This window comes from Triturus cristatus, chromosome 6 (genome assembly GCF_964204655.1).
Source record: "Triturus cristatus chromosome 6, aTriCri1.1, whole genome shotgun sequence".
In the NCBI taxonomy this organism is placed as follows: domain Eukaryota; kingdom Metazoa; phylum Chordata; class Amphibia; order Caudata; family Salamandridae; genus Triturus; species Triturus cristatus.
This window is the reverse complement of record NC_140589.1, coordinates 536653070-536668421: the sequence shown is the minus strand read 5'-3', so window position 1 is coordinate 536668421 and position 15352 is coordinate 536653070.

Sequence of the window (15352 nt, the reverse complement as noted above, 5' to 3'; positions counted from 1 at the left end):
GACATTGATTTAGGCCCAACTGTTTCAAAAAAGGAATCAAATATAGCTTTCTTGGTTCAGTATAGTATTTGCAGAACATAATTACATGCAAGGTCGATTGGGCAGAAAGGTCATCGCAGGGACATGGGGTCAGTTGAGGTGTCCAGTCATTTATCGCTGGAAAGGTAATTTGCCGATGGAATATGTTAAATCGCAGTCTTGTCAGTAAGAATTTCTCATAGTTACTCAAGCTTGAATTCAGGTAAGGCTCCATTTGATCTGTGGTCTGAATAGGGAGAAAGAGCTATACTGAGTTTTTACTTGATTCGAGAGCCAGACGCAGGTCTGCTAGGTGACTTAAGCACATGTCTCGTAATCTCTTTCTAGGGATTGAATTTATTTTATGAGGGTTGGAGAAAAAATGATCGAGTCCTAGATCGGAAAGGAAGTTTTTAACGTAAGATAGCCAGGTGATATGTGACCCATACTCCAGTTTCATACAATCGGAGATGAGTGCCTGCGTGAATTTTAGTTCCGGTGTGGACCAGACGCGGTGCCATAGAAGAATTGGCTGCATTCGTATCACATCTGTGATATATGGGAGGCCCAGTTCACTATGAATATTAAAAATCGAAGTGGACGAGGGGACTGCCAACAGAAATTTCAAAAAGGAATTCTCTATCCTTTGGATTGAATCGACTCGTACATTACCCCAAATCCCTGCCCCATAGGTTGCCATGCTAAGGCATTTTGAGTTATAAATGTCGAGCATTTCTTTAGAGGCTCTTTTGCCCAATCTCCGGGCAAACGCTCTCAGGGCCGTTGTTGCTTTTAGAAATTGTAGTTTTCTGTTTTCTATTGCGCTTTTCCAAGTGCCTTTGCTGTCTATTACAACTCCCAGGTAAGGGTAAGTAGTAGTATATTCTATTCTAGTGTCGTCTAAGTAGATGTTTTTCATTTTTCGGAACTGTTTACCTGATGCCATTATAAAGGTCTTTTTGGTGTTGATGTTTAAATCCAAGAGGCTCATAAAGTTTTTGTATCTATCCAGGGCCCTTTGTAGCTCCAGAGGGGTACGGGCGACTATGACTGCGTCGTCCGCATAGAGGAGGGCGGGGATCGGGCGTGATTGGACGTATGGTTGGTCCTGGCTGCCCTTTAACACGGCTGCTTCCAGACCATTAGTGTAAAGATTGAAAAGGAAGGGAGCCAGGACACAACCTTGCCTGACTCCCCGCTCAATTCCAAAAGGTGACGTTAGCTGCCCCCCTTGGCCATATCTTACTCTAGTAGTCGTGTTGGAGTAAATTTCCCTGATATAATTAACCAGGTTAGTGTCAATTCCCATTTGTTTCATTATGCTCCATAGCTTGTTGTGGGCTACACAGTCGAAAGCTGCGGATAGGTCAACGTATGCAAGGACATACTTCCCTCTCAGAAGTGTGAGGTTAAGGACCTGTTCAGTGGTGCCTCTTCCTTCCCTGAAGCCGAATTGTAGGTCAGATAAGATATTGTTTGCCTCTGCCCAATATTGTAAGCGTGCTAAAAGGATTCTACCCACTGTTTTTCCTAAAGAGTCCAGTAGAGATATGGGTCGGTAGCACGCAGGGCTATTCCTATCACCCTTTTTAAAAATAGGGACTAGGATCGAGTCTGACCAGGAAGTTGGTAATCCTACCTGCCCTAGTGCCTCTAGAACATTAAGTAGCAGGGGGGCCCAGAGATCGATGTTCGATTTATAAAGATCCATAGGGACGGCGTCTGGTCCCAGGGCCTTTCCTGATTTGCTTACGTTTAGAGCCATCTTCACCTCAACGAGGTTGAAGTCCATGACTAATGGCTTGGTTCTATCCGTTGGGGGGATGTGTGTCTGTCGACTTTTCCCTGCTGGGATTGAAAATTTTTTAGAGAAGTGGGTGACCCATTCTTGTTCAGTGATAGTTGTTTCAAGAGTGCCACTATCTTTTGGGCCTGCCAGAAAGGAGGAATTAACGATCTCCCAGAAGGTGATCGAATCTTTGTTGTGACAACTATCATGTAAGGCAATCCAGTGAGCCTCTTTTAGTTCTTTTTCCTGGATGTAATTACTTTGTAATATGTTTTCCTGGCTTGTGAAACCTCTAAAATATTTCTTGGGGATTTTGTTAAAGTTTTTTTAAGGGTTTTATAAGCTCTAGAGCATGCTGGGTTAAACCACCGAAACTTAGGTTTGTCCTTTGAGATTTTTTGCCCTTTGGGGGGCACTGTCAAAGCGTTCTTTACTTCTAGAATTATTTTCTCATAATTGGCTACAATCTCACCGGGAGATGACGTCTCCGTTAAGCAAACTGCAAAGGCTGAACGCGCCGCTTTAATTATGGTTTCTACAATAGCGGTGGGATCCGTGTGTGACCATTTGAGTGCGTAACCATTTGAACGGGGCATTGAGATGTTATCATCGTGGTATATTGTTTGAGCCTTTTTTTGTGGAGCAGTAGTTTGGATGGTGATGGACAGTGGAAAGTGGTCACTAAATACGCAATCATGAGTAGTGACAGCAGTAATCAAGTTTGGGGAGATATTTCCTGCCAAGATAAAATCGATGCAAGAAGATAATCCTCTACCGTTAAAGGTTGGGGCAAAGACAGTTGAAGGCTCAATAAGTTCATTTGCAAAGGCTAATTGAAGGAGGGTCATGGTCTCATTCAAAAAAGACCCCTTATAAGAACGCGAGAAATGAGTGATATTATTATTTAAATGAGCTGTGTAGCCACAATTACCATTTAGGCTGCTCTTGCATAGTGTAAGGTTAAAGTCCCCTCCCCAGATTATTATTGGTTCTTTCCCTTTACTAAGGATGATTTGTTTTTGTAGAAAGTCACGAATTTCTTTAATAACCTCCATGAAACTGGGGTCTGTGAGATTGTTGTAGATATTAACTATTAGGATTGATGGCATTCTGCTTATGATTACACGTACTATCTGATATTGTATCTCGTTTTTGAGAGAGTTGGCTTCCAGAGTTGGAATTAGGTTTGAGACGTAGGTGGCTAATCCGCCCTTTGCTTTGCCTGATGTAGAGGCTACGGCTGGACTAAAGAATGTTTTAAAACCGTTTATGTGGGTGGGGATGTATGCAAATATGCTATGGACAAAATGATGTGCTTCCAATATAACACCAAGTCCAAATATCAGATACAACAATACATGTCAACTGACATTTGTGGGCAGCACCAAAAGACCATTGAAGGAACGCATACAAGAAGACATTTGGGCAATCAGGAATCAAAGATGGCAGCCACTTCTGACTACCAACCGCGATCTGAAGTCAGTCCACTTTTTATTTTCACTATTATCATTTTGCGTCAAGCTAGCACGGATGCTTGTTTTGGGTTCAGGGAAGACATGGTATGGCAGTATGGGCTGGACTGTTCCCACAAGTCACAGGGTCAAGACTGATTTGCATATAGCTGTGTCTGAACTGGGGTGGTGAAGAGAGCTAAAGAACGATGATGGATTCAACCTAGATCTGTGACTAGGGGTGAGTGTCTGAAAAGATTCAGCGCTCCATCCGTCATCTCCTTGTGTTTCCTTTGTTCTCCCAAATTTGGCATGGTATGAACAGACGTGGGTCCCTTTCTCACTTTGTCACTGGATTCTAGCTATCCTGGCTGATGAGGGGTGTTACCCTGAAACCGGTCTCAGAATACCAGTTTTTCCGGTCAAGGGAAGACATGGCTTGGCAGTTCGGGCTGGACTGTTCCCATGAGGCACAGGGTCAAGACTGATTTGCATATAGCTGTGTCTGAACTGGGATGATGAAGTGAGTTAAAGAATGAGGATGGATTCAACCCAGATCTGTGACTGGGTGTGAGTGTCTGAAAAGTTTCAGTCCTCCGTCCATTATCTCCTTGTGTTTGCTTTATTCGAACTACCTAGCACCTACCTTAAGAGTGGCCTATGTGTAATAAAAGGAGAGTTTAAGGCTTGGCAAGTGGTTTTGAATAGTTTCAACACAAAAGTACTGGCACCCAGTAGCAGACATTTATTTTTGATCTGGAATGGGTGGGAGAGAGAATGCTTTGTCAAAAACCTCCAATGCTCATTGTATTGTATAGTACCACCCCATCCAGTATGCTACAATATTAAAAGTTGTGTAAGTCAACAGAGAAAGGGAAAACACAGAAATGTGAAGTCAGTCCACAGATTAATTAACTCTACACACTCCCTCAGTCATGAAAAAAAGAGGTGAAAAAATGTGTAAAGAAAGAGAAAGTACCTCACGTGCGCACCACCAGAGGAGCTACTGGTTGGTTCTCACCAGCTTGCCCACGTCTATTTCATCATTGGTAACTTTCTCTTAGGAAAAATGTGCAGTGTCCAGTGCAGAAAAAACACATAACAAAAGGAGGTGTATTGTGAAAACAAAAACACAAAAACTGTGCCAACAAAGACAAAAAAGGGGTTAGACTCTCAAATATTTATTTATTCTGGTTAGGAATCTATCCCACTGTTTAAAAACACAGCATGTTGAATACCTTGGTAATGACGGCCAACAAGTTTCATTGCCAGTTATTTTGTGGCAAATTCATCAGGGCAAGAAGAGGTCAAAGATCACCTCCCTGGACACACACCATTAAAAAGGACTGACAAACACAAAGAGACAACATACAGCGTGATTAGTTCATCGGGAGGTATATTCACAGTGCATCACAGAGAAAATTTAGGATTATGAACTCAGATCCATTACCTAGTTGGAGCTATGGGCCCACATACCAGCCACCAACCAGTCACAGGGGCGTTTTAGCGTGTTTACTTTCGCCTCCCTGTTCAGCAAAGTACGACCGTTGCTAGTGCCTGCGTCTGTGAAAAAAAGTATATCGATCATATACACCTGACAGGGAACAGTCCCTGATATCTATGTCATCACACACCATCTTGTGATGCAAAGAGATTCCACCTATGTAAGTGTTCAAATCAACACAGGTCGCGCTGAAAAGGGGCACATAACCAGCCCTTATAATCTCCATCAGTCAGCGCAAAATCACTGCTAGTTTTCATCATAGCCCGGCCAGTATGAGAAAAGCTCAAGTAACTACCAACATATTCATGTCCTATTAATGTTGTTGTCACTTTTTCTCCTAAGGCTATCGCGTGTGCTCACCCAACAGGGTGTAAGCTCCACTAAACCACGCACCCTGATGACGATTCACACACCGGTCCTATGGCTGCAGAAGACCAAACTGGTCACTTGGTGTTCTTATGCCCTCAAAACACCCTAAAAGCAGTTTTCCCCAGCTTGTGCCATGCTCGCGAACAACTCAAATTCTGCACAACGAGGCAGCCGTGCACCGCTCGGTATACGAGCAGCAGCCTCTCCGCGTCTCATAGACCCCCTGCTTACCATGTAACTTTACACCCGGGCGGTAACACAACACTGGAACGAGTTGCCGCCCGCCCGCGTCTGCTTACAAATAGTCACTAGCCCCATCTCGCGAGACTCCATCGTTCTCAGTCTCGTATCTAAGTGGTATTGGGGAATGCGGCAGCCATCTTAGCACTGTATCAGGTCCTATTCATATCTGACAAAGACCCTATTTTAAAGGTTTTTCCCCAAAAAAAAAAAGAAAGGGAAGACCATCGAGACTGCAGAATTTACCCTTCCAACTCACCCACGGTACTCGAGCTGAAAACTCTAACGCTATGGATATGTTCATTGTGAATCGAAAGAGCTGCCTCAGTATGAGAGAATGTGGAGACCATCTTAGCACTGTGTTGGGTCCCTATAACAAATATAGTTAACTCCAGTTTCATACAGTCATGGTCCCTCCATCAGCCAATCACACAGCTCCATGTCGGGTTCAAGGACGCGGCAGAGGCCCAACGACATCTCAGTGAGTTAAAAGACGCGGCCTTAACAATAGACAATGCCATATCCCCAGTAACCAAAGGATAGGGAAGAAACCACATGGGAGAAGTCTTAATCCCCAAGTTGATTTCATCGACTAATGAGGCTAAACCTATTGTGTGTTATGCTAAACTTGATATACCACACATAAAAAGACAGGGGTTGACCCAGGCAGTAGGGTCATATTCTCTTGGTGTTATACTGGAATTACAGATGACCACCTATCTGCTCACTTTGTTCCACTCAATTTGGTCATTAAGACCGATAGTATCTCCCTTCTCTGAGTAGATCCAGCGAGCTTCCTTCACTGCCAATCTTTTGTCTATGTCGCCAGCATCACCAAAAACCTTCTCCAAAATGACCCACTTTAATGATTTAAAGTGATGTTGCTGGTCATGATAATGTTGTACCAGGCGTGTAGTGAGCTTGCCAGCCCTGATCGTGCTTAGATGCTCTTGTATGCGTACCTTGACCTTTCTGGATGTTAAACCAATATAGTGTAAACCACAAGGGCATGTCAGTCTGTATATTACATGGCATGTATTGCAATTAGTGAACTGACGGAGGAACCAGGTTCTCCCACTACCTAGTGTAATTTCAGTTGTTTTCTCCGTCAGTCCACACACTGAGCAACTACCACAGGGATGGTGTCCTGGGGGAAGGCTTACACTCTTCTTATCATGAACAGGTCTTGTGTGCACTAGTCTGTCCTTCAAGCTTTGCGTCCTTTTAAACGCAAATCTGGGCTGGGGCATCTGAAAATCACTGGTTGATAGCAATGACCAGTGTTTCTTTATTATCTCTCTGATCTTGCTAGACAGAGGGTCAGGACTACTGGCAGGCTCTCCCTTGCTTCCTTTTTATTCCTCTCAAGCAGGGCTTCCCTAGGTGTATTATGGGCCCTCTTCCGAGCTCTAGTGATGACTCTCTTAGGATAGGCACGTTGAGCCAATTTCTCGCTCAAAACCTCCGATTGGCGCATGTAGTCCGATGTAGAAGAACAATTCCTGCGGTATCTCAGAAACTGGCCAACCGGAAGGTTATCCCTTAGAGCTCTAGGATGAAACGACTGGTAATGCAACAAGGAGTTTTTGTCAGTGGGCTTATGATGAACGCTGGTGCCAAGTTTGTCATTAACCACAGTGATGTCAAGATCAAGGTACGTGGCCGTCTCCCTACTAATCTGCCAGGTGAAATTTAAACAGGTGTCAAGCGAATTCAACCATTCCAGAAACTCACAAAGGCGTTGCTGAGTGCCCGTCCAGATACATAGAACATCGTCTATATATTTCTTCCAGAGGCAAATATGCCCCTGGAAGGGATTGGAGGGTTGGTCCAAGTAATGTTCCTCGAATTGGCCGACATAAATACATGCCAAGCTCGGCGCAAAGGTAGCGCCCATGGATGTCCCCGAAGTTTGTAAATACAGGTCATCTTTGTGGCAGAAGTAGTTATGAGTAAGGGCCAGCTCCACACATTGCATAACAAAAGACTGGGGGGTATCGTAGAACCACTCCTGGGCCCCAAGGGCACGAGCTGCTGCCACCAGCGTCGCGTCCTGGGGTATGCTAGTATACTAGGTAGTGGGAGAACCTGGTTCCTCCGTCAGTTCACTAATTGCAATACATGCCATGTAATATACAGTGGTTTACACTATATTGGTTTAACATCCAGAAAGGTCAAGGTAGAGCACGATCAGGGCTGGCAAGCTCACAACACGCCTGGTACAACATTATCATGACCAGCAACATCACTTTAAATCATTAAAGTGGGTCATTTTGGAGAAGGTTTTTGGTGATGCTGGCGACATAGACAAAAGATTGGCAGTGAAGGAAGCTCGCTGGATCTACTCAGAGAAGGGGGATACTATCGGTCTTAATGACCAAATTGAGTGGAACAAAGTGAGCAGATAGGTGGTCATCTGTAATTCCAGTATAACACCAAGAGAATATGACCCTACTGCCTGGGTCAACCCCTGTCTTTCTATGTGTGGTATATCAAGTTTAGCATAACACACAATAGGTTAATTAGTCGATGAAATCAACTTGGGGATTAAGACTTCTCCCATGTGGTTTCTTCCCTATCCTTTGGTTACTGGGGATATGGCATTGTCTATTGTTAAGGCCGCTTCTTTTAACTCACTGAGATGTCGTTGGGCCTCTGCCGCGTCCTTGAACCCGACATGGAGCTGTGTGATTGGCTGATGGAGGGACCATGACTGTATGAAAGTGGAGTTAACTATATTTGTTATAGGGACCGAAAACAGTGCTAAGATGGCCACCACATTCTCTCATACTGAGGCAGCTCTTTCGATTCACAATGAACATATCCATAGCGTTAGAGTTTTCAGCTCGAGTACCGTGGGTGAGTTGGAAGGGTAAATTCTGCAGTCTCGATGGTCTTCCCTCTCTTTCTTTTTTTGGGAAAAACCTTTAAAATAGGGTCTTTGTCAGATTTGAATAGGACCTGATACAGTGCTAAGATGGCCGCCGCATTCCCCAATACCACTTAGATACGAGACTGAGAACTATGGAGTCTCGCTGTGGTACTTTAAAATTTGGGACCACGTAGGAGGCAGGGCCCTACCCCTGTCTCTTCCGGTATTAGCAAACCGCGAATGGCCAATGCGGTATGTACAAGTGCTTTATATAACGTTTCATTGATAAATGCACTATGTATACAATATTATACATCACTATGTGGGTTCCATCTTAGAGCGGTGGCCATCTTATGGTTGCCCTCACATAGGCTACATATTATGAAGCAAATACGGGCCTTTAGAGCACATGTGCCTTCCTTTGACTTCTCTATGACCTGGGCAGCTTGGCTCTGCTGCCCCAGGTCAGTCCGGTCTCACGAGCTCCCCGTCCTCTGGCCACCTGTGATTAGCATCAGGGCTTGACACACCATAAAGCCTTTACATTAAACACGAGCCTCCAGCTAATCTCTTTCACACCTGACTGTTCCTGCTTTATGGCTTGTTTCCCAAACAGGAGATGCTCATGTTTATTGGGGCCTATCGATATCTGATGTGGGATCTGAGCCTCGCTGGGTAAATAATTGTGGGCTGGTTGAACAGGAATGTGGGATTGTCACCATGACTCTGCCTTTTCTTTGAAGCCAAAATATGTGAATGACCACTTGTAAAACAGGGGCGGTGTTGCCCAAAGCGTAATATTCTGTATAAAAGAGAAGACTGTTTTTTGTTCTGCAGACTGCCTCATTCAGTTGCTAAGGCTTCTGTGCGACGTAGTCTCACTCATTTGAGTTTAATAAAGATGTCTTTTTCATATTTCAGCTTCTTCTGCCAAGTTCTTTGTTACATTACCATGAGAGCGTCTTTTATAATACTACAGCAACAGGATAACCCGAAGTCATAGGGTGCTATCCCTGGCACCGCTGGGGTCCTAAAATCCCCGGTACTTCAGTTGGCGCCCGACAGCGCGGCATCAATACAAGTGACTATCTGGAGGAGCGATCTTGTCAGAGGACAGAAATCTACTGGGGAGAACAGGACAGAAATCCACTAAGCAGGTACCGAGGTTCTGGGGGATTCTTTGTCTCTGCAGCCCAGTATATCTCTGATCTTTCTGACTTTGACTCTCCAAAAGATGTCACTCCCGATTAGAACCCTTTTTGGCATGAGTATTATAAAAGACGTTTTGTTATGAAGAACTTGACAGTAAGAATTTGGATAACCTTTTGCTTAATAAAAGTAAGAGTTAAGTATAAGTGGGTCGCTCCCACTCCTTTGGTTCTTTGGGTCTTTGATTTGGTTATCGCAATTACCAAAGCCGAGGGGTTGGTTTCTTGGTTTTTAATTTGGTCATTGCAATTACCATAGCCAAGGGTCTCGTATATTTGCGAGTGTATTGATAGAGATAACCCCTTGAAGTTTGAAGTTAGATTAGTGAGCTATAAGATGCCTGATCTTAGCAAGTTTGAAATGTAGAAATTTGTGTTGGCCAACTTTTGGTTTGTATAGGTTTGGATATGCGAATTGCAATTTGTGTAGGCAGGTAATGAGAAGATATTTCTCCATTTGGTTTAGTTGCATGCCTGTTTGTAAGCTCACATGGAAAAATGTGTTGCTTTTTTGGACGGTACCATAGTTAAAATCGGTTAGATTTGAAAACATATTTCTTCCTTGGTGATTTTGTATCCCCAGGGAATTAAAATATGACATAATACAAAACAAGGATCCTTCGTTCTGCGCAGTTTCATGAATAAAGATATGCAGAACGATTTTGTGTGGTGTTCTGCTAGGCAAAGCTCGTGAATTGAGTGCACTCACTACTTCTTGGACATACATCTGTCTGTTGGGTTGTTTATGCAGCCTTTTGGAATACTATTGAGAAGCGTTTCTTGTAAATATGACTTACAACTAGTATTTGCAAATGGTTTGGTTCAAGTATAGTCTGTGAGCTGTTCTTTCTTTCTGTCATGCATATTGATTTGCAAGTCAACTGTGTGTGTAAATGTCTATGTGGTTTTCAAGTTAGTGCAACTTCCGTAAGTAAATTGCGACGGCGCTATTTATGAAAAATGGCTAAAGCACGCTGTATTGTCTGTTTTACCCCCTTTCCGTTTATGTCTGAAATGAGCTCAATATGTGTTTGTGGGTCTTCTGATGTTTTCAGTCTGTTAAGCAAAATGTTGGTTAATTAATGTTAAGTAGAAACTTAGGAAAAATCCAGAAATGAACAATGTGATGTGCTAAAATAGCTATGTGTTGCTATTTAATTTATAGAATGAGCAGTTGTGCACATATACAAAACTGCCGTTAAATGCTTCAAGGATAAAATTAGAACCACATTCAATAGATATAAATAAGGCCCCAAAAACGAAATTATCTATTTTTGCAAAAGTAAATACATTTACAGCATTTTCCTTAGATGCATTGTATTAGATGTTCACAGGCAAACTTTTCAGCTGCAGTATATTTGATAGGAATGTTCATTCAGCCAGCACTTTCCCAGTTAAACACGGGTGGAATTTTGCATAACCGTCCTTTTAAATGAAAGTGGCGCAAAAATGTGACGCGTTTCAAATTGGGCTTATGCGCTTAGGCTTGTGAGTTAAATGTGTCCAAAATGATAGGCAAGGGATGCAGCTTGTTTTTTATACATGGAATTATCCCAAAAACGAATAATTGGGATTTTTTTTAAAGAAAATTATTAATCATGGAAAAATTATTTTAAAAAAAAAGTGCTTTTCAAAATCGTTTTTTTGATATTTATAAAGCTTAATACTCATACTATGGCCTCCTAGCATTAAAATTTGATTTGAGTTGTGTTGCATCACTAAAATGGCAAGCATTCGTGTGTACAATTTTCCCTTGGCGCAGGCGCAAACAAGCTCATTTTAATAAAGTATAAGTTATTATTTCCAATGCCTGACTCATGGGTTATGTAATGGACATTCTGGTAATCCATATTATGCAAGAAAATTGTTGGATACTCATTTTTTAATACCTAAAATATCAAAGTCGAATTTGGGTAAAAGCGCTGTTTTAACTGCATTTTTTTTCATTCAGAGTACTTTTTAAAGTGTCTCAGGCTTCAGTAAATACATACATTTAGGTTTGATATATATTTACAGGTTATGTTATGTTATGTTATGTTATTTATTCTTTTGTATAGCGCAACGGTTACTCAAAAAGAGTGTCCCGGCGCTTTTTAGGTAAGGGAAACAGATTTCAGAATAACACAACACAGCTAAAAACAGGTTAAAAGATAAACAAAAAGAAAACAAACAACTGGGAGACCTATTGAGAAAATAGCCAGGTTTTGAGACCTCTTCTAAAATCAAGGAGAGAAAACGCCCCCCTCAAAGGGAGCGGTAGTGCGTTCCACAACTGTGGGGCCAACAGACTGAAAGAGCGGCCCCCCAGGCGAGCCGTCTTCACGCGCGGAACAGCCGCCAAAAGTAGAGATTCTGACCGCAACGAGCGAGTCGGATGGTAGAAGGTCAGTCTCTTTTGAAGATGTTTAGCTCCCACCGCATGGAGCGCCTTGTAGGCCAGGGTCAAAGCCTTAAAGGCGATCCGTTTGCGGATGGGTAGCCAGTGCAACGCCACCAACAACCCAGAGGCGCTGACCCGTCTACTTAGGCCAAAAATGGCCCTGGCCGCCGCGTTCTGTACAACTTGAAGCCTTTGTAGCAGATGCTCTGGCAGGCCCAGGTAAAGAATGTTGGCATAATCCAACCTGGAGCCTATCAGAGCCTGCACCGTCAGCCTCCTGTGCTCCTCGGATAAGAGAGGCAGAAACCTCCGCAGCATTTTTAACAGGCCAAAGCAAGTGCCGGTTACCCCCAAGATCTGGGCTTTCATCGTCAGCCCCTTGTCCATCTTAACCCCCAAGTTTTTAGCCATGGGAGAAGAGCCGGACGGAGGGAACATGTCGATGGGCCACCAGGCCTGCCAGCTAGGCTCCGTCTCGCACCCAAAGAAGAGTACCTCCGATTTGTCGGAATTGCACTTGAGGCTGTTCCGTTGGAACCATGCAAACACAGCCCCAAGGCAATTCTGGATACTCTCCCCATCAAAGTCGGCCCCTCTCTCGCAAGAGAAGAGGAGCTGGGTGTCGTCGGCATACGACACGATCCGGGCACCAAATGACTCCGCCACCGCCGCCAAAGGGGTCATAAAGATGTTAAAAAGGGTCGGGCTCAATATAGAGCCCTGAGGGACCCCGACTCCCAGAGGCGGCATTACGGCGGTGTCAGACGATGTCCAGATCGTTTGCCGGCGGCCGGCCAAAAAGGAAGAAAACCATTTGAGCACCGTCCCCCGCAGACCAATCTCAAAGAGTCTTGCGAGCAGGCCCTCATGGGGGACGGTGTCAAAAGCCGCCGACAAGTCCAACAACACCAGCATGACTTTGCCCCCGGAATCCAACACCCCTTTAATGGTTTCAGAAACCTCAAGGAGCGCGGTCTCGGTGCTACGATGAGAACGGAAGCCCGACTGGGAGTCATGTAATAACTCATGAGACTCCAGAAAATTGGAGAGCACCGACTGAACGTGCTTCTCCAAAATTTTTACAAGGGCCGGCAGCAACGAGATTGGCCTATAATTGGCTGGGGCTTTCGGGTCAAGTCCCGGCTTTTTAAGCAGCGGGATGACCATTGCCTGCTTCCATACTGGCGGAACCTCTCCCAGACTCAACGACAGGTTGAGAAGAGGGTGCGCCAGCGGATTAACCACCTCCGCCAGTTTACCCAGGAGCTTAGCAGGGCAGGGGTCAAGCGGAGACCCAGTTTTTAAGTTGCCCATAAGCGCTAAAGAAGCTGAGGCTGGCAGAGAAGGAAACTCAGCCAATAAGGCACCCTGCGCAACTGAAGGAGGCGAGGCCGCCTCGGGTAGCGGCAATATAACCAGTTCACTCGATAGAAAGGAGTCCTGGATAAGTTTGATCTTGCCAGTAAAAAAACATGCAAGATCCGCCGCCCAAGATTCTGCGGGCCCCTCTTCCGAAGCAGTAGTCCGAGGGGAGATGAATTCTCGAACGATGGTAAAGATCTCCTTACTGGAGTTCGAAGCTGCTTCGATTCTCCCCGCAAGATAGGCTTTCTTTTCGAGGCGGATGTCTCGGTGGTAAGCTTTCACCACCGCCATGTAGGCAGCCCTGTCCTTGCTGTCATAATGTGCCCGCCAGGCCCTTTCGGCTACCTTGCACTGCTGCCGCGTAGCCTTCAGAGCAGGGGTAAACCAAGGGGCCGAGACCCGCTTAGATGTCGAGCGGGGGGGCGGGACTGGGGCCAGGTCATTCAGCCTCTCCGTCAGCCATTCTTGCAGGGACTCCAAATCTCTCTCTAACTCGCCAGACAGAGAACAAGGGTGCTTCACAGCAGCCAGAGCCAGCATCTCAGGGGTCACCCTGCTGAATGCTCTAAAGGCTCGTCCCCGCTGCTGTGCGACAGGGTAAGGCGCCCTGGCGTTGCCGCTGATTACAAATTTGGCCAGCCAGTGATCCGACCACAAGACCGGGAGAATCTCTTTCACCACTAGAGGCGAGGTCGAGAAGACCTGGTCTAGAGTGTGCCCCTTGTCATGGGTCGGGCCCTGCAAATGCGGGGTAAGACCCAGCGGAGTCATAGCCTCCAAAAGCTTAATAGCGGCGGGGTCTGACGGATCATCCATCCGGATATTAAAGTCCCCCGCCACTAAGCAGTGTTCTGCTCTCAGTGCTAGGCCCACCAGCACTGAATCAAGATCAGCAAAAAACGTCCCAAGCGGACCAGGGGGGCGGTAGACTAACAGTCCCTTTACTGATTGATGCGGCGCTAGCACAATTGAAAAAGCCAGCGATTCCGAGCCGCGGATGTCCTCAGTGGGCAGGATAGTGCAAGGCGTGCCCTTCTTAACCATCAGTGCCACCCCGCCACCCCTGCCCTTAGCTCTATCCTTCCTGAAGACATCAAAATCCGGCGGAATGGCCATAGCCACATCAGGATTGGAGGCTTCACCCCACCAGGTCTCCGTCAGCATTAGGCAAAGTGGCTTCTCTGTCTCGAGGAGCTCAAAGATGTGTTGCGCATGGCTGCGTGCAGATCTGGTGTTTAACAGCATGCAGGCATACTCTGCACCAGCACTGACAGTAGGAGGGGCTGATGACAGAAGCCGTGTCGGATGCCAGCCACAACCCGGACATCGCAACTTACCTCTGTAGCGGCCCGGGAAGACAGTACAACAGCAGCTCTCCCTATGGTTCAAGGAGCGCAGCTCCCTAGAAGAGTACCGCACCAAATGAGGGCCCGGATTACTCATCCTCGTTGAGCAGAGCCCCGCCCGCCGCCGAAACGCCTCCGGGACGATGACGGGCGCAGACGGGCAGGACTCTGGCAAGACTCCGGCAAGCGACGGCGTCCTAGCAGCGCGTCCCGCTGCGCGGGTGAGAGCGACTTTAAATAGGCACCGAAGTGGAGGGAGGAGCGCCTGGACGCTCCAAGATGGCGCCCGCCACAAAAAGCCTGGACCCAATCCAAGATGGCGCTGGTCGCCGATGAAAGACGATCCCCGAACCACCCACAGAACCCGGGCCCACCAAAACGGTGGTGAGTATTCCACAATTTAAATGCAGGTGTGAGGGGGGGGAGAGCCCAGCCAGTGCGCAATAAATAAAACAAGGACAAGTGCAAAATGCGCAAAAACGCGCTAAACGCGCTAGAAACTGCCCCAAGTAAAATATTAAAATCTGCAGCCCTTACAAACCGCAGCGCGGTAGAACGGGACCTTTCAGGCCGATCACCAATAAGAAGTGCCTTAAATAGGCACCGAAGTGGAGGGAGGAGCGCCTGGACGCTCCAAGATGGCGCCCGCCACAAAAAGCCTGGACCCAATCCAAGATGGCGCTGGTCGCCGATGAAAGACGATCCCCGAACCACCCACAGAACCCGGGCCCACCAAAACGGTGGTGAGTATTCCACAATTTAAATGCAGGTGTGAGGGGGGGGGAGAGCCCAGCCAGTGCGCAATAAATA